This window comes from Eubalaena glacialis, chromosome 8 (assembly GCF_028564815.1).
Source record: "Eubalaena glacialis isolate mEubGla1 chromosome 8, mEubGla1.1.hap2.+ XY, whole genome shotgun sequence".
NCBI lineage: Eukaryota > Metazoa > Chordata > Mammalia > Artiodactyla > Balaenidae > Eubalaena > Eubalaena glacialis.
Window position 1 is genome coordinate 22,324,518 of NC_083723.1, and position 23,038 is coordinate 22,347,555.

Consider the following 23,038-nt stretch of genomic DNA (forward strand, 5'->3'; position numbering starts at 1 on the left):
TCCTGAAAGTCATTGGTATGGTTTGTTTGTTTGTTTGTTTGTTTGTTTTCAAACTCACATTTTTATTTAATAGACTCTGAAATATCACACTATAGCTTTGAGTGAAATAGTACAGGAATCGTAATGGTTTAAGTTTTACAAAATTACATTTCGGCAGCAGCTTCATGGGAGTTGTTTCATAAAATTAAAGACTGGGGCTTGAATAAATAAGAAAAACCCACCTGGAAAACAAACAATGACCCAGACTACAGTCGTCTGTCGTGACTATCCGAGAATTGTGCTTTCTGGGTTTCGAAGAGCTAGCTACTCTATTAACGTCAAGACTTGCAAAATTCCGCCTTATAAACATGGTTGGGAGGGGAGGCTATTAGTATGCCTAAAAAGTGCTCCCAGAAACAGGAACCTCAAAACCAGGCCTTGTTGAAACCGTGAGCCTGAACCGGCTTTGAAGGGATCTTTCATTTCTGGGGAGCTATGAGATAAGTAATCATCATAATGGGAACTATGGTGGCAGAAGAATCATATCATTTGATTCTCATCACCATAGAGCCTGGGGCAAAGCTCAAAGTCCTGTCTCTGGAGGAGGATGTTAGAAAGGGCCAAGGACCGCTGCTGTTAGTTGCTCTGTAATTTTCAGGGTCAGCACCACACGGTGGCCGAGGACACAGCTCTCATCAGCCACAATGTGGGTTTGGCGAACTAACTCGAGCCAGGTCCCGAAGTTACCTGTACTGCCATTCCAGAGTGGAGACCAACGTTTACTGGGTGGGGTGGAGACTGGGGGCAGAAACCACACTGCTCCAGAGCAGCAGAGATGGCTACTCAGTGGGGTTTGTACGGAGTTGGTAACAGGGAATTTTCTATTGAAGTGGATGACAAGTGGGAATCCCTTTGACTTTGGTGATTATAGGCATCAGTCACCAAGTTTTAACCTGGGAAAGGCATTCATGGGTTAGTTGGTGCTCCTGGGCAACGTTCAAGCCTGAATGCAACTCCTGGCTAGTGCCCAGGTACCTGTTCTGCAGAAAAGTCTGGATTCCTCAAATCCAATCCAAAGTCACTGCTTGAAGTGAGCTTCCTGTGCCAGACACTAAGTCAGATGGTTTCCATCAACACACATAATCGTCAGCGTGCTCTCTCCAGGTGCTGAGGAGGGCGAGGTCGTGCTGTGACGTGGGGGACGAGAAAGTGAAAGCCCAGAGCAGTGCATAGTTAGTCTTCCTGGACCCGGCCCTTGAGCTGGGCCGCTGCTCAATGCGCCTGGGCCACCTCCGCCGCCAGGGCCTTCAGCTCTGCTGCAAGCTTGTCCAGGGCAGCTTTCTTGAAGTAATCTCACTCTCCAGAAATGGTGCTTCCTATTCGGACATTCGCAGATCCCACTTCAATCGCGTGCTGGAGGTCCACGGACAGGCCCATGTTCAGTTCCACCCGGTTGGTAGGGATGCTCAGTTTCCTGCACAGCTCCTCCCGGAGGGGCAGTAACACCTGGAAGTCTGGGTCTGGTCCTTGACTAAGATCGTGCCCAAAGCTCCCGATGGTCATCAGCACCACGAACTCCAGGCTGGGGCACTTGGTGTTTATGTGTTCCACCGTGGCCACCATGGGGGCAGGCCATGTTTATTCTCTTCTCCGCTGGTGTTAATCTGGTCCATAACCTTTAACCTTTCGGGAGAACCTTTTTTCTGCCACGCACTGTTCACTTTGTCTGCCAGCTTCACAGAATCCACTGTTTCCAGCATGAAGAGATTGGGGACAGCCATCAATTTGTTGACATTTTGTTTCTGTAGATGGCCAGTGAAGTGCCATTTGATCTCAGGACACGAAGACAGAATTTTAGGATTTGATGCTTTTTCAAGTGGTTCCTGAACATAGTTCTCCCCAAAAGTGCGCTGCTGGTGACTGTAGGCCTCGATCACCATGTCTGCAGGTTTGGTTTTGCTGACTGCTACTAGCCAGGGCGGGATGGCTGGGAGTTCCCGCGGCTGCCCCGCCACCACCTGCTGCTCGCGCTTGTTCACTGCCCTCAGGGCGAACCCATCCCACAGCTCCGCGACATGCTGCCTTCTCTCCACATCCCCCAGGGACTAACGTCCTGGTGTGGTTTTAAGAATAATGTTTACATAAGACAGGCAGTGTAATAGCCAATGCCAAGTAATCTGCAACTGAGAAATTTTTGAATAATTTCACCAAAGAGTTTTAAATCCTACTTCAAACAGTCAAGTGAATAGAGAGATACATACATTCAATTCAGGATCAAATGTTTTAACTATCATTAGCATTCTTTCCAGAGCATTAAGTATATCCAGGAAAATTTTGCTTCATCTTCATAATTTCTGTAATCAGTAGGCAATGTCAGTTGAGCTATCTGAATATTAATCCCACATATAGAAAAGAAAGGGAGCATTAACACCTAAAACTCAGTCATATGTTCATCTTTGTCAACTCTATAATTTTAGACTATTTTATATTCAAAGGACAACATTTGTAAAATAAAGGCTAATTTTATTTATGCTTGTAAAAGTATTTTATATATTTTCACCTATATTACTGTTATATAAGCTGTTAATTATGAAGAGAGTTATTAAAAAATGAGAAATGGCTTCTGATCCTTTGGCTAATGAACTTAAGTAGAGGCAGATACCTTTTAGTACTAAAGTGATAATATTATTTATTCATTTCTAGACAGTATACTCCTGCTTTGCCAAGCAGTGATAAGATAGTGCATGAGGTTTAGATGTACAGATTATCTATTGTGAAACCCAAGTTGTATTAGATGTGGTTTTATATACAGTAATTTAGAATTATTCCAGCCTATATGGTAGGTAATTCACTCATTCACTCAGCATTCATTAGGCTCTATTACCAGGTTTTAAAAATGTAGTAAGTTGTTAAAAAATGATTATTGAAGTCTGTCAAATTATGCAATGGAACTTGACCCAAAGGCAAGTTCTGTCTCCATCTCTTCCTGGCGTATGATCTCTGGTACGCTGCTTAACCTTACCTCTGTTTTTAATTCTGTAAAATGGGTTAATATCAACACCTTTTTCATTGAATTAGTGTGAAAAGCAAATGAAATATTTTATGTCAAAATATTTTGTAAAGTATAATATAGATAAGAAATGTCAGTTATTATAATTATTGTAAGTAATTATACTATTATTGGCCCTTTTGTATGATATGTTTGTGTTTACTGGAACATTTTTATGATCTTTCCTGCTTACTTTATTAATCTTCTATAAAAAATAATAAAATATTTATACTTCTCAGATTTTATTTAATTGAGTTTCCAGTTTATGAACTTAAATTTTCAATATGTATTTTAAAAGCAACATCAGCTCTACAATTCCCAATTATTTAACAATTATTGGTATAGTTAGATTTTTGGATTCTAACTTCTTGAGTAGAAGAACATTGGGTGGAATATGACATACTGAACATGGTGTTTATAAGATATTATTTGGTTGGAATAAAGATGCTGGGAGTAGAGATATGGATGACTAGTTCATGTGTAAGATGGCAAGGATCTGGACCAAGCAGAGCATTGGAAAGCAACAAAATTCAGTGAATTCAAACTAAATTACAAAGGAAAATCTGACAAGCTAAATAATAAGCTTAATGTAGACAGTGAAAGAAAAATGTTAAATTACCATGTAATGTTGATTACCTGGAGAATGGTAATATCAGTGATAGAAAGAGGGCATTTGAAAGGATAAGCCAGGTTGAGAAGGAAATATGGCCCAAGAAACTGACTTCTGTTTTGGCCGTGCTGGTGTTTGAAGTGTTGCTGATGGAATATTTTGTTGATCATATCTTAAAAGCAGTTTAAAATATGGAAACACAAATCAAAGATGAAGATGTAGTTTTAAGTGTGATGAAATGATAGCAAATAATGATCATGGCTAGTAACAAATGACTTATTTATGTTATGTTATGACTGATGACAAATGACTTATGTTACTTATGTTATGACAAGGGTTATTTTAAATGCTTTCTACATGCTAACTCTAATTTTCACATCAAATAGTATCTCCAGTTTGCTGATGAGAAACCTGAGGTACAGAGAGGCTAAATAACTTGCCTTATGTTACACAGCTAATAAGTAGCTAAGCCAGAATGAGAATGGATGAGCTCTTCCAGGAAACAAAATAGAAAAAGAAAAACAAAAGATGGAATGAAAGGCAATTCCCATGGGCAGTGGGAAAATGAGAAAGAAGGAAACCAGATTCCAGGAGCAACTAGAAAAGTAGGAAAAGAAGGTCAGCTGAGCCTTGTCACAGAACAAGGCAAGGCAGAGTTTCAAGGAGGAGGGTGTGGTCTACAATGTTAAGTACTTCTGAGAGTTCAAGAGCAATGAACTCCCAGCAAAGCCTCTGGATTTGGGAGTGCTGATGAGACAGAAGTTTGGGTAGAGTGGTGGCTTCAGAAGCCAAACTACAGAAGATCAAGGGGATGGATATGAAGAGAGGGAAGTAGTAGGTAAAGAATAATTTTTCATATTTGCCTATGAAAGACTGTGACAGAATGATAGTATAAAGAGACTAAAGGGACAACTGAAGTTTTTAAAATTAGAACTTCATCTGATGCATGAGAATGTTTCAATGTCGTAAAGAAAGAGGCAAAGATGAGGACACATAGTATCTTTTCTAGACCATAACTCCAGGTCAATAGAGGCAGAATACCTTCGTAAGTGCTCATATACTGATAACACATTTAGGCTTCTTTTTCTTCTTTTTAATTAAAAAAAAGTCAGTATGCAAACTCTTGGCACTTTTCGAAAATTCTTAATTTGTTAAAGGATCAGAGGGGGCCTATTAATACAAACACAGTATTCCATGAAATGGGTATATATATATATAGGCAAGCAAAGCAAATTTAGTTGAAATGGAATTTTGGGAGAAAACCTCACCCAAAAAGTTGCAAGTTTTATTTTCAAATGCTAATGTTTTTCTTAAATTAAAAATTAGGGGCATTTAATTTGCATATAGAAATACTAAGGTCCAGAATGAAATTTAGGCAGGTAAATTTTGGCTACCCCCAAAAGTACTACGAAAATTATTCAATCATGTAGGACAAATAGCTTTGGTTATATTTTGGCTAGTGAAGGGCCGATTACAAGACAAGGAAACGGACACAAAGCTTAATAACATAAAAAAATCAAGTTCTATCTATGTGGTTGTCAATTTAAAACATCAAATATGGATTTTCCAACTTGAATAATAAAGAATAGAAACACAGTTACTAACACAAACAAAATAGTAAAATCAAAATATGTATGAAAAAAGTTATAAAGAATAGAAAAAAGACATAAAAGTTACTTTTTTGATATAAAGAAATATATCAAATGAATTGTTTGCAAATTGTCATGCACAATGTTTGTGAATTGTCATGCACAATGTTTGTGAATTGTCATGCACAATGGCCAGTAGGGCATTGTTTGTTTACTTTTCTGCATTTAAGGCTGTAACCACATATGTTAAGCAACACTTTTTTTTTTTTCCGGAGGCAAAAGAAATCATACACCTATTTGCTATTGTGTCGATTTAAATACTCCTGATACTAAAATGATTTTTTAGAATGACTTTAAAAAATTATTGCATTTATGACCTAAAATTACAGAAAGTTATGGGACTAGGAGCTCTGGAGACATGAGTTAGCATGGAGACACGTGTCGACCTATACTAAGTTAACCCATACTAAGATACTGTTCACTTTGAAAGGCCTCTCCTCCATTTGTCTTAGAAAGATTAATTAAACTTAATGTTTCTGTACTATTTATCATTCAGCTGAAGCCTTGGTGCATGATAACATAGTGCAATGATAGATTGATTTTATAACTGATTCTTCTTCAAATAATACTGTAATGAACCCACACTGCCTTAAATGGCATTAGTCCAGTAGAAGACTTTAACAGTAGCTCAGGAGCCACCTACTATGTTCTCAGAATGAATATTATTGCTATGGACGTTTTGTTAGATAGGATGCATTTTACAATGACATATTAATAGGATGCCATGCAGATTAAGTATTTATAATGCCTCTTTATTGCTTTTTCATGACTTCCAAAGATATAAAAATGATGCCTTACAGCTCCCCGGAGGAGGTTAAAAGAAAATAAGTTATATTATGGAATTAAGAAGGCACACTAATGTAGCATGTTCATTTTCTATAAAAATAACTTATGTCTTGGCCTTGGTTCAGGACTCACCTATCAAAATGAGAAGTATCTTGGAAGTAGCAGCTCTGATTTATCTTATATGTTTGTGTGGTGGTGATGGGAGAGAGAAGAGGCACGATGGACACAGAAGAAGAGTGGAACTTTGTAGGACAAAGAACTTGCTGTGGAATTATTATATTATCAGGAAAGGAAGAGGGCACAGAAAAAGAAGCTGAGTATGAAGACGGACATCAGATATAATACAAATTTCTCACAGCTAGCCCTGGGCAGCATGATCCATAACTTTGAACGTTTAGAACTGGCTCCACCAGTAACAGTTTATCAGTGTTAACAAGGGGCATGTCCACACATGGCCTCGTGGCCTCTGAGTTGACTGTTTTTCAGTCTATTGCCTTTTGCTTGGTAACTTTAACCATCATTCTTTTCTCAATCAATTATAGTGACTGTGTAGTGTGTCCAAGTCATGCTCCAGGATAATTAAATGTTTAATGTTGGTGTTTTTTAGCTACGTAGTTTCTTGTGTATATATTTATTAGAAACTATAAAATTAGCTGACTTTGCCTTTGGTGGTATTTATATTTTGATTCTATTAGATTCTATTCAACTTATTGTGGCTGTTTCTATCAGAGGATAGGACATTGATTCCCAGAGTTAATTGTCAGGCATACTGCTTTATCATGGATGAACTTTATCCAGTTTGCTGATTTGGGAATTCTATCTAAAGGCCATAGTTTTATACTGTTATTAGACCAACATTTGTAATTTTGTGGCTCACAATTGTCCATTTATATTATTTTAGAGCTGGAGAGGACCTATGACATAATCTAATTTACCATCACAGTTTTGGACAGAGGATACTGAGGCAAGAAAGTAAGAAGTTATTTTCCCAAGTTTCCTAGCCAACTGTTCTGGTTACCATTTTGTGTCGTCTCCCACTTGGAATTAAGTGTTTGCATTTTGATTTCACACAACTAAGTGACATCATTAAATAATATGACCTAGTATTAAGTGAGAGACATCATCTGGACATTTGTGGGCTAGAGGGCTAATGCACATCCAAAATGAATCACGTTAACTGGCATATACTTGGCAGGGTTGCATATTTTGCCATTTTCCCAGAAATACGAGTTGATGATAGAGTTCACATACCCTGTTATTCCTTTTATTTCTTACAAGCACTGCTGTCTATAGAATTTAGTCATGCTATTCACACTGGGTTCTTCCTCGGAGGGTTTCAAACATTGATCAGGGGTATTATTACCAGCCCGTTGAGCCCAACCGAATCACATAGTTCCTTGCTCACATACACACACCAGTAGTTATAGGCCTAGAGAAGACTGGATATTATGCCAGAAGCTCGTTTTAAAGGATATTATCGTTCTCAGCCAATTAGCTCAGACTCTGTTATATTCAGAATTGCAACTGTTCCAACAAGGATTAAATATACATTAAGATGTTAATAAATTAAGTCTTCAAATTAGAGATTTTTTTCTGTTCTGCTTCTACCTCATTTCTGTCCCATTTCATTTTAGTAAGTTTTTAACTTTAGAATTAGTTTGCAGGTATACAAACATGTTCTTCATTTTGTGGAAGGAGTTATGGTCATCTTTTTCTCCCTATTTCTTTCTTCTTCTCCTTCTTTCTTAGTACTGATTTTGCTTTGCTTCAACAGTTTCTTATACTTCCCTTGGCTCACTCCAAAACACATTCTTCTTTTAAACCTTTCCCATGATGGAATCTTTGCTATTTCCACAATCAGTCAGAGAAGATATTTCACTGCATCGTAAGTCTTTGAGTTGGGTACTTCCACAGATATGTCCCAGGATGTCCACTGGGAAGTTTCTTAGGTATCCATCTGTCATGAGTGATAGAGAATTATCTACAATACTTTGCTATTTTTTTTTTTTTTAGTTTTCAAAATCAATATTTATTATGAAGGTTTTACAGTTGTGTTAATAAATATACATACATAATTCAATATATTAAGCACATAAGATTTCACTAGAATATTTAACTATATGTAAAATAGATGCTCAGAAATTGACAATAAATTCAAATTACATTTCTTGTTCATATCACTAACAGATAGTCTCTTTTACAGTGTCTCTTTGTCCCCTATAGCTATTACTTCGGATGGAAGTGTTTTCAGATACAAAGTTGTCTCTTTTCCCTTACATTTTCCAAGGTGCACAGCAAGCAATGAATAAAAGCTTGTGTATTCCTTCTCTTTCACCAAATTTTAGCCCAGTAATGAAACTGGGTGTGTAGAAATAAAAATTCATCTTTTACATCGCATTTTAGTGTTGAAACAGATGCAATTAGTTCTTGTCCTTCTTCCATTTACATTGAGGGGATTAGAGAAGAAGCTCTTTAAACATTCTGAGATCCTTATGTTGGTTTCTACATGAATTCCAAGTGGTGTTAATAGTATTTTCAGAAAGGGTGCTTTACTTACTAGCTGAGAAGAAAATGAACTCTGTAACCCTTTGGGTATATATCATAAAACAGAGTTGCTAAAAGAATTTTCTATTATTAACCTATCAAACTCTTACAGAATCTACCTATCAATGGGAAGTGGGCAATTTTGTTTTTTTTGCCTTTGCCTCAGCAGATAATGTCAATTAAGCTAAATAAACCTCCAGAAGAAGCCATAGTAAAGTTAGTTGCAAACCAAGAGGGATTCAACTATAAAGAAAAAAACGTGAAACTCTTTTTATTAAGAATTTGAGCAGAACTTAAATTCTAACCTCAGAGTGAGTAGCTACTGCTAAATCCCTACAGGTTTTATAAACTATATTGAACAGCAGATGAGCAATCCGGGATTCTGGCCGCAGAACTGATAAACTCTGAATCCTGGAGCTTTGTTGTGTGTTTTTTCTTTCTTTCTTTACTTAAAAACTAGATAAATTAATACTTTCCCTACTCTTGTTTCACCCATGATTCTCCAAGGAATACTGAGTTAGCTTTCCTTAAACAGTTTTGAGACACTCATAAAAGTTCCACATATGAATTATTTGCTTTGCTTTTTTCCCAAATGGCATAACACATATTGTTTTTTGCTTCTACAGACTGTCAGTTCTTTTGGAATTGAACAGTGCTGCATAAAACAACTACTGCATATTGATATTTTTCTTTTACATCTATTCAGGCTGATTTTCCATTCTATAGATTAGTGGCTTAGCCATCACACCTTTGTAAAAAGAACTCTTTTTGAGTATTGAATGAAAATTCATTTGTCCTTGTTGCCTTCTTCTCACCCTCTGCAGGGAAATTTTCACTCTAGTGAGATTTCAGAAGATGTATTGTTACACCCTGCTGAGCCAGAACAGGAGACTATGGATGATTAAATACCAACAGTGTATTGTTTCCATACTAAACACAGAAAGTAGCCATTGGCCTCCACCTAATGATTCTATAATCTAATTAGAGAGATTGACAACACCCAGAAGGGAAAAGATAAGAATGCACATCAGCGTAGTAAGTTAAAATGGAGAAAGTGGCATGTTAAGATGTTTGAGAATGTAAAATCACCATAACACTAACTTATAATTGAAGTATTGTTTTGCAGTTTTCAAAATATTTTTATAGTCACTATCTCATCTATCTTATACTATGATGCCAGCGATTTACTGGACAAGGATATCAGATATATACTTGGGTGTTAGATTATGATGAACAGAGTATGATGCAAATTCTCAGTACTGAACTGTAGTGATCCTCTTCCTGTAATTAATTTTTCTCTGAGGGCCTCATTCCTCACTTCAACATCTCAGCTACGTGAGCAAAGGGCATTCAGACATTTCCTTCGAGTAAAAGAGACATCATATGCTTGGATTGATGTAAAAACTTCAAAGATGTTTCTACATCCTACGTAGAAGTGAATTCTCTTGGGATCACTTCTTGAGTTATACTACATTCTTTTTTGTGTCCCAGGCTTGAAACTAAACCAGGAGGCAGTCTGGAATTAGGAGCCTCAGAGATCTGCCCTGGGATTCTACTTCATTGCACCTTAGTCTAACTAGTTAGGTCAATTCTACGTATACATAGATTTCTTTTCACAGAACATAGTTTCATTTGAACTGTAATGATCATGTGAAATCTTCTTAGGGCTCTGAGTTCTGTGTTTAGATAACTTGGCTATCTAAATGACATACTTGAAAAAAACTACTTCATAAGTCTTCTTGTTCCAAGAACTTTTGAAACACCTTTAATTTGGTACTTCTTAATAACAAAAGATATCATTTATTGATAAAAAATGTGAAACGGCTGCAAGATATATTTGCTGGCTTCCTCCCAGCAAAACACTGGGGTATATAGCAAGGAAAGAAAACCATGCTATTATAAAATATCATGCATTCTGTGCGTTGACCTTGAAGCTGTCTTTTTAACCAGCCAGACAGAGGTATATAAGTTATGCAGACAGGGTATATGTTAGTGAAAAGGGAATGTATTGTTCTCTTCTAACTAGAACTTTCCCTCAATGTCTTTCTCCATTAATAAAAAATATGGAATTTGTTTAACAGAATAAGTTCAACACATACATACACACACAACACATATAACACACAGAGTTAGCAGCGGTGGTGGGGGGGGGGTGAGAGGAAGAGAGGGCAGGTAGAGGAGGAGCACATGATACCACACCTGAGAGATGGTGACTTTATGAGCCATACGGTTCAACCTCCAGCCAGAGCAGAAACACCTGAGAAGTGATCATTTAGACTCGGATTAAACCTCCAATTCTAGGGAGCTGACTACTCTCCTGGAAGGAAGTAGCACAGTGGTCAAGAAGGGGTTGAAGCTCAGCCTTACTATGTACTGATGATGTGAGCTTGGCTAGTTTCTTAACTTTTCTGGACTTAAGTTTCCTTATTTACAAAATAAGAATAATGGTATCTACACCACAGGGTTATTGTAGAGATTAAATCAGATATTATATTTTAAGAGTTTGGCACAGTGCCATGAAACTCTCAGTGAATGAATATTGTTATTAGTTAGACAACCCATTCCGTTGTAGGGTAGCTCTGTCATTAAGCTATTTTAAAAAATAAATCAAAATCTGTCTCTGTATAACTTTCACCCATTTGTGGTTGTTCTCCCATCTGGAAAAACCTAGAAGAATTTGATGGAAAACAAGGCTGCTCCTTCTTCCTTTTGGCAGCTATTCAGTGTCTGAAGCACTATGCATTCTCTGTGTTGCAGACTTTGGCATGTAATTCTTCCCCTCTCCCATCCCACTGAGTTGCTAACAGTGTAGACTTTGCTGGCAATATAAAATGAATCCTACTGCTACCACTTCTTCCTGAAAAGGAATCAAAAAGGGAGTCATAAAATAAAACTCAACAAAGAAAATATAAATTGTGGAATTGAGAACTTAGTTGTCTTCGATGAGAGTTTATAGATGTTGAACTTTATGGACATAAACCTTACATAGAAGCCTTGTTCACATATTACCTAACTTAGCCTCATTCCTCATGCCTTATGAGTTATTAAAACATTAGCTAAAACCCTCCAAACTTGTTTCTCCTTCTGTATTAAAGGTGCCGCAGTCCACTTAGTTGCTCAAGCATGAAACCCAAACAAGCAAACATACTTGACTCTTCACTCATCTCATCTGCTCAGACAAGAAAACACTGATTCCACTGTCCAGATATTTGCCACTTCATTTCCTCTTTCTCCTCCCATGGTTGTTAGAGCTGAGATTCCAAAAGATGGATGCCCAGCACACAGCAGCCTGGCAGCAAAGGACCCGAGGCACTAAGTGCCAGGACCTCACTCTCTTCCTGCCTTCTGACCGCCAGCTGCTTCTTCCCACTCACTGAGCCCAACTGGGAGCTCTAGGGCAAGGGAGCCCATTGGTGGAGTCCATACAGGGAACTAGAGGAGGTGGGTTTGGAGTGGAAAATGGAAGAGATCCTGCACATTTCTTAGCTTCTCTTCTGACTCCTGTTTCTCTACAATGCATACTTTATACAGACTCTGGAGTTAACCTTCTAAAAATGCACATTTGATCAGGTTGCTCCTCTACTTATAACCCCTCCATGCCTCCTAAGCACGTTTTATAGTTCCCTTCCACATGAAGCTCCTGGCAGCCTTTCACCTCAACTTCTGTTCCATCTTCTGTCTCTGTTGCCTCCTAGGTTTAAGGGCATAACAAACAGCCCAGGGTTTTCATGTCCCCCAGATTTGGGTTTATACGCTGGGCTCCTACCTGGCACAGCTCCTGGCTCATAGTAAAAGCTCCCATCTGTGCCTGCAGAATGAATGGATGTCTGTACTTTTGCACACAGTACTCCCCGTACCTGGCATGCTTGATAAATTCATAATCTCCCTTCAGGTCTCTGAATCACGCTTCCTCTGTGAAATCTTCCCTGGACTCTCCCCACACCCCCTCCTCCTGCGAGAGACTTATTCCTCTGTTCTCCCTAAGCAGTCTGTACACATCCCTTTTAGTATTTATCTCCAGGTGCCACTTGAAATTGTTCACATGCTTCAGTTACTTTACCAGACTATATGTTCCTTAATGGCAGAGGCTGTCTTATTCATCCATGGGCCCCCAGGACCTGAAAGGATGGCTGATGCATGGTGGGCACACAGCCTGTTTACTGAACAGCATCATCTATGGCATGGGGGGGTAAACGTATAAAGTAATTTTTTTCTACAGTTACTATTTTCATGCCCCTGGGAAAATCCATAACTTTTAGTCACTTTTGGCTATCATGTGTCCAGTCTCATTAACGTCTCAGCTTCCTAAACTTGATTTAAATCTCTTTTGCTCCTACCGTCCGCATGGGTTTTCCTGGGACCCTGACAGCTTTGAGGTAGGGGAGGCATGGTCTGCCTCTGGGGCACTGCCTCCTCCTTGGCTCTTCAAGGTCTAGTTTTTCCAGTGTGTTATGTGCAGAGAGGAGGGTTTCTTTATTTAACTCTGCGATGGCATTCTTTTTTGGCATAGGTTGTGGCTGTTTGTCTAGTGAAAGAGAAATGGCCACTGAAGTGGCAGGTACCTGGTGGCTGGCTCTCTTATGGAATCGATCTGTGGATTCATCCTAGGGTCAGTGCAATATTTGGCTCAAGCTTGACCTCTTTCATTTCCATGGTGCCCAGCCTGCACTGCCCAGCCTATTGATGCTGGGTTTCCTTGCCCAGCAGGCAGCTCTCTTGAGTGGTACATGGAAGATAGCAGGCTCCAGTGAAGGTCTCTTCCCCATGGTCACTTCGACCACAGAAAACTCGCACAGCCTTGCCATGCCAGATACTTGCCATGTCTTCTCTCTCTCTATCCTGCCATCCCCCCCACCCCCAATTCACTTCTCTTCTGTTCTGACGGGCAAAGGAAGCAAGTCCACTGCCTGAGCAGATGTCTAATGTGGAAACCAAACCACCAACTCCCCTTCCTTTAGGCAACCCCAATTTCAACGAGTGATGCCCTTAGGGCCTCCCCTTCACTTGGATTGAGATGGGGAAAGGGAGCACCCCTCTCTTTCTCATGGGCACCACTGGATTACCTCTTAACACAAACGCTGCATCCCACATAAGAGAAACTACCCTGGAGATTCTCTTTTCCCCTCTCCAGCTTCTGTTTATACAGACTAGGGTGAGAGTGGAGGGGCTGATTGTGGTGGGGTCATTCCACAGCAGCCTTAAGGGAGGCTGACAGGCCCTTGAGCCAGCTCTGTGAAGAGTACCACTCAACATCGCGTTATAAAATGTGTTGAATAAATGAATGAGCAGGGTTTCCCTGGTGGTGCAGTGGTTAACAATCCGCCTGCCAATGCAGGGGACGCGGGTTCGAGTCTTGGTCCGGGAGGATCCCATAAGCCGCGGAGCAACTAAGCCCGTGCGCCACAACTACTGAGCCTGCGCTCTAGAGCCCGTACTACGCAACAAGAGAAGCCACTGCAATGAGAAGCCCGCGCACTGCAACAAAGAGTAGCCCCCGCTCGCCGCAACTAGAGAAAGCCCGCGCACAGCAACGAAGACCCAACTCAGCCAAAAATAAATAAATAAATTTATATATTAAAAAAAAAAGAATGAGCAAATGGATATATCTATTTTGAATAATTCTTAATAGAGGGGAATATTGTTGCTGTGCAATGAGATGTTAGGTGGATTTTGAAACAGAACAAGATGAGTCAGTGATAGAAATCCAATGGAAAGCCCTGGACTTCTGTCTCAGGGCTCAGTTGCCAGCTTGCCATCTTTGTACAACCTCCCCTGTCTCAGCACGGTGTATGTTCATAACATTAATTAGTTTTGCTGCTGCACACATCAATAAGAGACCGGGAGAATTACCACCAAAAAAATCGGTCTTGTACTTTTCAGAATTTGCAACGCTGAATAGGGAGGAAAATGTCATTTCTGCCAGAGGCACAGCATCTTGCTCTGCTCTTACGTAAACTCACTGTCAGGTAATCCCAGAAACTGCCTCCACTTGCCTCTGGGCAAAATGTCTCCTTTTCATAGAAAAATGTCACCTTTTCTCTAGGAAATGGCAGGTAGTTATTTTTTTTCCAAAGGAAAAATGACCTTTGCATTTTGTTAAAAAAAATTCTCAAGGACTCGGCTTTGATGAAAAACACTGAAAACAATTCCATATCTTTTAATTTGTACTTGAGGTTTTACTTTGTAAATTCTGAGATTACACCTGTCACCACCGATGTAGCCTGTAAGTGAATGTCAATGACCAGAAAGTCCTGGCACCTTGTTTTCCAGGAACGTTCCCTGCACACAGGATGGATTCTTGTAAACCCGGCTCTTGGCTCTTGCTGCATCTAATGGCCCCCCCCCCACCAGCCCATTCCTACAACACATACCACACACACGTGCACACACACACACACAAACACCACACTGCACAAACACACCCTCACATACACACTTTAATCTCATTACTGTAACACTTCAAAGCTTTTATGTGCTAATCTAGGATTACAGTTTTATACAAGTCCATGAGAAACTGCTCTGAAAAAATGCCAGTGCTGCGATATAGTTTGTCTATCACCATGCTTAAAAGTATATTTACATATACACACTACTATATATAGAACAGATAATCAACAAGGACCTACTGTATAGCACAGGGAACTCAACTCAATATTCTGTAATAACCTATATGGGAAAAATACCTGAAAAAGAATGGATATATGTATATGTATAACTGAGTCACTTTGCTGTACACCTGAAACTAACACAACATTGTGAATCAACTATACTCCTATATAAAATAAAAATTAAATTAAAAAAGTATATTAAGTGCTTCATAATAAATTTAGAGATGTGACAATCTAAGTCACTTTTTTTTTTAATGGCAAAAATTTTCATTCTGTTATGAGAAATAGAAGAAAATATATCCAGTATTCTTTTTTTTTTCAGGTGAGAAAATAGGAAAGAAAAACAAGAAAGAAGCAAGAGGAGTGAAAATTTCAGGACACAACACTTTAAAACAAAGAGAGAGGGAATACAAAGGTGTTGATACGGAGAAAGACAGTTCTAGGTTATTAATCTTGCTTTCACAAAACAAAGTTCCCACTTCTTTTGTCAATATCTCATATACGTGGTGAAATGTTTTCCTTTCTGACAATAGTTTTCACCATTAAGAAATGCAAAATTCACCTTACAGAGTTGGATTTTCGAACAAAGTAGTAAATCAGATGATGACGCATGATTTACCGTGTGTGCTCTTGTCAGTTCATGCAAATCCTCAGCTGGAGAATGTGAGAGGCACATAATTACACTGGATACAGGAATAAGGTTTCTGCAGCTGTAGCAGTTCTGATATTTGCCGACTCCAGCACACTCCATCTCTAATTTCACTGGCAGCTTGTAAGAACCAGCAGAATTACACTTATAAACAAAGGTCTGCATGGTAATTTATCTCCTATTGACTTCAGTGACGTCTTCTGGTTTAGAATGCTAAGAGATTCATAATTATGAACTAGATCTAAGACTTAGCTGATGAAACAATGAAAGACATATTTCTTGCCTCTTTTTCTCACATTGCACATAGATCTATAGATGATGATATATATGTGTGTGTATCTATAATCAAACTCTTCACTGAGCGTTTACAAGCCTACGTGACAATCTGCAGGAATATGCACCAACACCCTATATAGCTATTTAATTCAGGGAATATTATTCTCTCAACAGAAACATTTACCTTGCCTTATACATTTTCCAACTATCTTGCCCTCCTTAGACTTTTCTTTTTATTTGTTGTGATTCAGGATTGACATGCTTTTATTTTCAAAGGGGTTATAATATCAAAAACTGAGGACCCGGCTTCCCTGGTGGCGCAGTGGTTGAGAATCTGCCTGCCAATGCAGGGGACACGGGTTCGAGCCCTGGTCTGGGAAGATCCCACATGCCGCGGAGCAACTGGGCCCGTGAGCCACAACTACTGAGCCTGTGCGTCTGGAGCCTGTGCTCCGCAACAAGAGAGGCCGCGATAGTGAGAGGCCCGCACACTGCGATGAAGAGTGGCCCCCGCTCGCCGCTACTAGAGAAAGCCCTCGCACAGAAACGAAAACCCAACACAGCTAAAAATTAAATAAATTAATTAATTAATTAAAAAAAAAAATGAGGACCCATCATTAAACAAATGAAGATTAAGTTACTGACTTTTCTAAGTGTCTAGCAGATGTCTTAGAATCCAGTGCGTACCTAAAAGACACCCAGCCTAATTGTCAGTGACATGTGCACACATAAGAAGTTGAAGGTCCTATTTCAGCTGCCAGTCTATCAACAGCATAAGGGTCATCAACATGGCACCACGATTCTGAAATTTTTCTGATTATCTCCTTTAAATCAAAAACTATTTAAAGAGGCAAGAGTTGTTTTGTTAAGTGTTCCATGCAGAATCATTTTACTCCCAGGGTCCAAAGGGGGAAAGCCTAAGCTGCTCATAGATATTTTCATGTATCTATCATTCCCAGAATGCTAAGGCTTCCTTCAAATTTGTGGAAAACAGTCTCATAGATATATTAATAATTGCTACTAATTTTGAGTGATTCCATATGTTGTGTCCTATTCTAAGTACTTTAAATGTAAATAATTCATCTAATGAATTGTTTGGTTAAAGTAGACAAAGAAAAGCCTTAGATGATTCTCTAAAGGGAACATAAATAATCACAGAGGAATCTATGATATTACAGCACATCTCACGCCTCCATAGTAATCCATGTAAGCACATCAGTGCTTCACAGACTCATTCCACTGTGCAATCAACAAGTTGAATATCTGCTATATATATGGTAGTGAAGTAAGCCTTGAGGATTTGTTAATGATCAAGTCAGACACAGGCCCTAACCTCGGAGAGCTTATAGTCAGGTGGGTCGGGGAAGGGTAGTAAATAATGAGAGATTACAATTCACTTGGGGGAGGGGGTGGATAAAAATAAGCACCTTTTATAAAAAAGCAGATTGTTTCCTGATGAACCAAAGGCGCAGTTCCATTAGTGAAGGGAGAGAGAGAGCAGGAACTGAATGAACCTGACATTGTCTATGAGAATACGTATGCTAACCCAGACACCAGAATCTGGTAAATTTCTGTATCTATTTGGATACTTTTTGGTTCATTTATAAGTAAGGGTATTGGTTATCTGGCCTCAGACCTAAAAAGTTAAAATGATAAAAACTTCTTAATTGCATTTAGATAATACCTTTATTTCAAGTGCATCTAACTTAAGCTGAACACCTTTCCCTAATAAATATGCTGACAACCAACAACCTTCTCCAGGGAGCAGGCATGAAAAATGTTAACCCTATAATCTCCAGTCCATTTCCATTAAACTTAAATAATAAGCTTTCAGATTCTTAAAATGCCAACTTCGTATCCAGTAAGGGTACTCTAAACAACATCCCTGGTGTTACAACATCTAGCACCATTCTGAGCTCTGCTCTTAGGCTGAGTGGAGGCCTCACCCACTTTCTCCTTTGGCTCCTAGGAGGGCCAGTGAACCTGTACTGCAAATTAATGTAAGGCTTTTGTGCAGAATAACTTACAAATAATAGTGACAAAAGCACATTTAAGTGCATTGACTGTCATGATGTTAATAGGTACATTGGTCATGAATATTGTAACTCAATTACCATTTGACTTATCCAAATGGATATCAATACTGAAACTAGAAAAAAAATTAAAGCAGCAAACTTTGCTACATCTGTGTTAAAATGGGAATAAAGTTCTTAATCCTGGGGCACAGATGAGAACTAGGATAGGACTTGTATAGTAGTTATCCCTTCTCAAGTGAGCTTTTATCTAGACTGTGATTTTACATGAAGACGGCATAAATAGCACTGTATAGGCATTTACAAAGAGAAAAAAGACAGAAATGTGCAAAAAAAAAGAGGTACTGTAACAGCATTTATTTGGGTTACAAAGGTCTCTTTTTAAAAAACTAAATGAGTTATTGATGAGGCATAGCATAATTTTAAGAACTGGCGCAACACATTTTTTAATCCTTTCAAGTGGTTTGGTTTGTAGCCAAAATCAAGTATTTTGTCGACTCTGGCATCTGTACCACCTACATATCGTCATGGAAGAAGAACAGTGGATAGAAAGTGTTTAGTGTGGCTCTCACCCTCGCTCTGAGGTGTCCTGTTATTGATCTGAAGGATACATCACTAGCAGTGGGGATGTTAGGTATTTCAACAAAATGAAGCGAGGTTCTGAAACTTAGGTGTGTTTGGAAAGAACCAAGAGTAAATATATTGTGACAAGCTACACGAGCACAGTTTATTTCTTCTCTACTGGAGATATTAGTATTGGTCAGCTGGCTAGAAATTCAATTCCGTTTTCTGGCTTTTATAGAGCACAAGATGTTTTCGGAAGCACCTAAAGCTCATAAACGTCTAAAAAGGCAAAAATGACGTTAATATCAAGGGATCTTTAGAAAATTATCTAACTTGGATTTGACTATGAATATTTTGAAGATCTTTCAAACTGAATTGCTGCAACCACTTCCTTTATTTTTATTAGAAAGACAGAGCTAGAGGCCTGGTGACTTTGCTGCTCATAATCTCTGGATGTGGTATTATGATTCACTATTATTTATTCATAGCACAATAGAGAACTGGAAGGCAAAAGCATTGTCAACACGTGCCAGAAGACTGTGAGAAGGTAGAGTGCCCATGAAAGTCAAAGATAATTTTCTCAGGGCACTTTGAACAAACTCAAGGAAGTCAGAAACAAAGAAGCCACAGGAAGGATACTGCAGTAGATGAAAAGATGACTAGGGACTTTTTTTTTTTTTGCCACTTCTCTCATCAAAATGTGGGGCTCAGTTTCCTTCCCCTTTTATCTGGCTGACGAGTGACTTGATTTGATAACATTGTGCCAGTTCCAGGCTAGGCCTTGAGAGGCTTGACAGCTTTCCCTTTTGCTCTCTTGGAACCCTAAGCCGCCATGTAAACTGGTTCAGCCATGCTGCTGTTGAGACGGCATGGAGACGGAGAGGCTGCACCAGCCCTGAGGAGTCCTACCCATCCCAGCTGAGGCCTCACCTTGCACATCCCAGCCCCGGGGAGCTCCTGATGGTGGCAGCTGCACAACACGCCCAATGTGAGACTAGTGGATGAGAAACACCCCGCCCATCCCAGGCAAGAAAGTGGAATCTTGAGCAAACATTTGACTGCGCTTTTAAAACACCGAGTTTTGGCATGGTTTGCAATGCGGCATTAGAAAACTAAACAGATACTTCAAATAATAGAAAGATTACATTAGTTAATTTGCTTCCGGCAATTGACAGAACCATCTAAGTGGTTTACACTACCTAAGTGTGAACACTTATTTGTGGAGGTGGGTGGTGATGAAGCACTGGCTGATTCACTCGGATGTTTTTACAAGGCAGCCAACCAGTAAGAGAGGAGTCATGGGAGAGACCATCGCAGTGTGTGCTCAAAATTCAAAAGGAAGCCTGCCCTGGGTATAAGTTGATTATGAGGTGGGAAAACATGACACAGAAGACACTTCTGAATTACTTCTTGGGCTTTCTCATACATATAGATTTTTCTCAGGAGATGTTTAATTAACAAGTGTAGGATTTCATCAAACTGCTAAGGAGCTAATAATGGTTAGAGAGGACCAAAGAACACTGTGGTAAGGCAGCGTGGGAAACCACTGGGTAACCATTAAGTGGAAATTCATTACTGAAGGGCCAGCCCTAAGAGGGGCAATAGCTGTCACGTTGAGAGTAGGGCGGTCATCTGTCCACACAGCACTCACGGCCCCAGGTTAATCTTTGCTGTTCCATAGAGAGCTAAAAGGTAACTAAAATTTCAGAAAATGCAATCATGAGATAGAATACCCCAAAGAGTGCTAAAATCCCAAAGAATGAGAAATTGCACATAGTTCAATGTCCTAGCCTGATATGAAAGATAAACATAAAGATTAATGAGCTTTGTTCTATTGAGTAGATAGCCATAGACTCTACCCCAAAAGTTAGTCCCCAGGAATATTCATAAACACTCCTTCAAAGAAATTCTGAGCATAGGCTTGTTTGAGAGAGGGTCAGGCTAGGACGGAGAATGTTTGCCAAGCTGTACAGTAAGTGGGAAAGGAGTCTTCTTGCTACTACTACATGCGGTGGTTCTCAAACTTCAGTGGGTGTAAAAATGCAGATTCTAAGACTTGTAGTTCAACATGACAGACTGAACATACATGGCTATCCCCTTTAACAAAGACTTTAAAATGAATAAACCCACAGCAACGAAGAGAAGGGGAGAGGAGCCATTTTGACAGAGAGGGGCCCTTATAAAACAAGACAGCTCAAGAGAATTTTAGAATATGGAATGTGGACAAAGGCATGATAACTGATGTATCATGGCTTTGGAAGGTATATTCTAGAGCAGGGGTTGGCAAACTATGGCCCATGGAGCAAATCCTGCTGCTGCATATATTTGTAAATACAATTTTATTGAAGCACAGCCATACTCACTTGTTCACGTGCCATCCCTAGCTGCTTTCATGATGACAGAGTTAAACAGCTGTGACAGAGTCCACTTGGCCCACAAAGTCTAAAATATTTACTCCTTGACCCTTTACAGAAAGAATTTCCTGATTCCTGTCCTAGTGTGCTTTTGGAGGAAAGGGAAACATGGACATGGAGGAAAGGGAAACATGGACTCTCCATTGCTTTGCAGAATCACAGAAAGCCTTGGGATTAGGAAACATTGGGTACAAGTATATAGAGGATCTGCCCTGCTACATCTGCATGCAGAACTCTCACCACCTACCCTAAGTCACAGATGAGGGTGTCTCCAAAAAAAGGACGCTATTTAATAGACTTTCATATTCTGCCCCTGCCTAGTAACCTCAGGTAAAATTTGACCAGTCTTCAAACTCCGCCACAGACACAGAAGTCCCAAGCAACTTTTTCAGTGTTCCATTTTTAAATACAGACAATCCAAGATCAAAAGACATCTGAGGGCTACGCTCTAGTAAAATGAGCATCCACGACAAAAGAGGATATGGATACGGATAACAGTGGGCTCTGCTTGCGAGAGACATAATGGAAAGTCCCCAAATGTCAGCTGTACAACCAGCCCAGAGAGGAGAATGAGGACAAAAGACGCCCAGAAAAAGGAGGACCCTCTAAAGACCTAATATGATGGTGCTTTGGGGGAAAAAAAGTATCATTTTAAGAAAGAGATTGCCAAAAAAAAAAACAAACAAAGTAAAACTCCACAAAGCCCTTTACAGGGAGAAAATGTATTAATGATAGAGCGCTGGGGTCAGTGAACAAATTTACAAAGCCACGATAATGCAAAACATGTACGAATATTACTAGAAGTAGTTTTAAAACTCAATTGGGAGAATGGGGGAGGGCAAGTGGGGAATAAGGGAGTTAAAGCTTCATTTCTTCTGAAAGGAAGTAAATACAGGTCATGTCTAGAACTGTTAAATTGAGACAACAAGGGCAGGACAGGAGAAATTTTTATGCATTATAAATATTTCGATGTTATTATTATTATTTTTTTACCATGTGCGTGTATTGCTTTGACCATTTTTAAAAGTATATAAATGCACATGCCCAGCACTACTTCAAGAAACTTGGAATCAGCAGGTCTAGGGACACAGAAATCTGCATCTTTAAAAAGCTCCCCAAGTGATTCTGACAAAGTTAATCTTGTGTCCCTTTTAGAGAAGCTAATAAAGAGGTAGCAACCAGTAAAAGCAATAACATCAATCTGCTCAAATGGAGAAATGCCAGAAGCTAGAGAATGTCAGGGTGCTGGCTTTCCAGTTTCTTGCCATTTTACTAATAAAGTGAATAACTATTAGAAGAGGGCAAATAGAAACTAATGGGATGTGACTGACCTCATAATTCAACCCATCTATAGGAGAACCTCATCGATAGGTCAGCTTTCCTTGCTCTTATATTTGTTGAAAACCATAAGCCTTGATTCAAAAATTAGCCTGGGGAGAAACATGAAACACCATGTAACGAGGGAAGCTTTTTAACGGAGGGATGATAGATAAGTATGTTTTAGACTCTGCAGTTTCTACATAAGCCTTGTTACATCAATCTTGATTTTTAAAATAGTTTAAAGAATGTTATCAGGATCTCTGGTGTCTACAAATGATTGCTGGGATGTGGTGAATCCTTAATAATCAGAAGTCGGATAGTTTCTGGGCACTACGGTAATTTCTTCTAAGAAAGTGTCTTCTGGAACATTATAGGACCATTGGGGATTGGCTCAATTAGTTGTTAAAAAGCAGGTGGGGGGGCACAGTGTCCTCCATTTCTCCTGTCTCCATTGCTTCCTAGAATCAGTGCTGACTGAGAACGGACCACCCTACCCTTGTTTCTATAGTACAGGACCCTAAGTCAACTTTAGTAGAATGGATTTTTCTTTGTGTCCA

General features: G+C 39.3%; 1 protein-coding gene and 1 pseudogene across 5 annotated transcripts in view; both read right to left on the reverse strand.

The window, feature by feature from the left end:
• Positions 1–23,038, reverse strand: part of MAGI2 (membrane associated guanylate kinase, WW and PDZ domain containing 2) — a 1,327,276-nt gene that overhangs the window by 278,011 nt on the left and 1,026,227 nt on the right. The gene's annotated exons all lie outside the window — the stretch shown is intronic.
• On the reverse strand, positions 1,252–2,074 carry LOC133096771 (pyridoxal phosphate homeostasis protein-like; annotated as a pseudogene).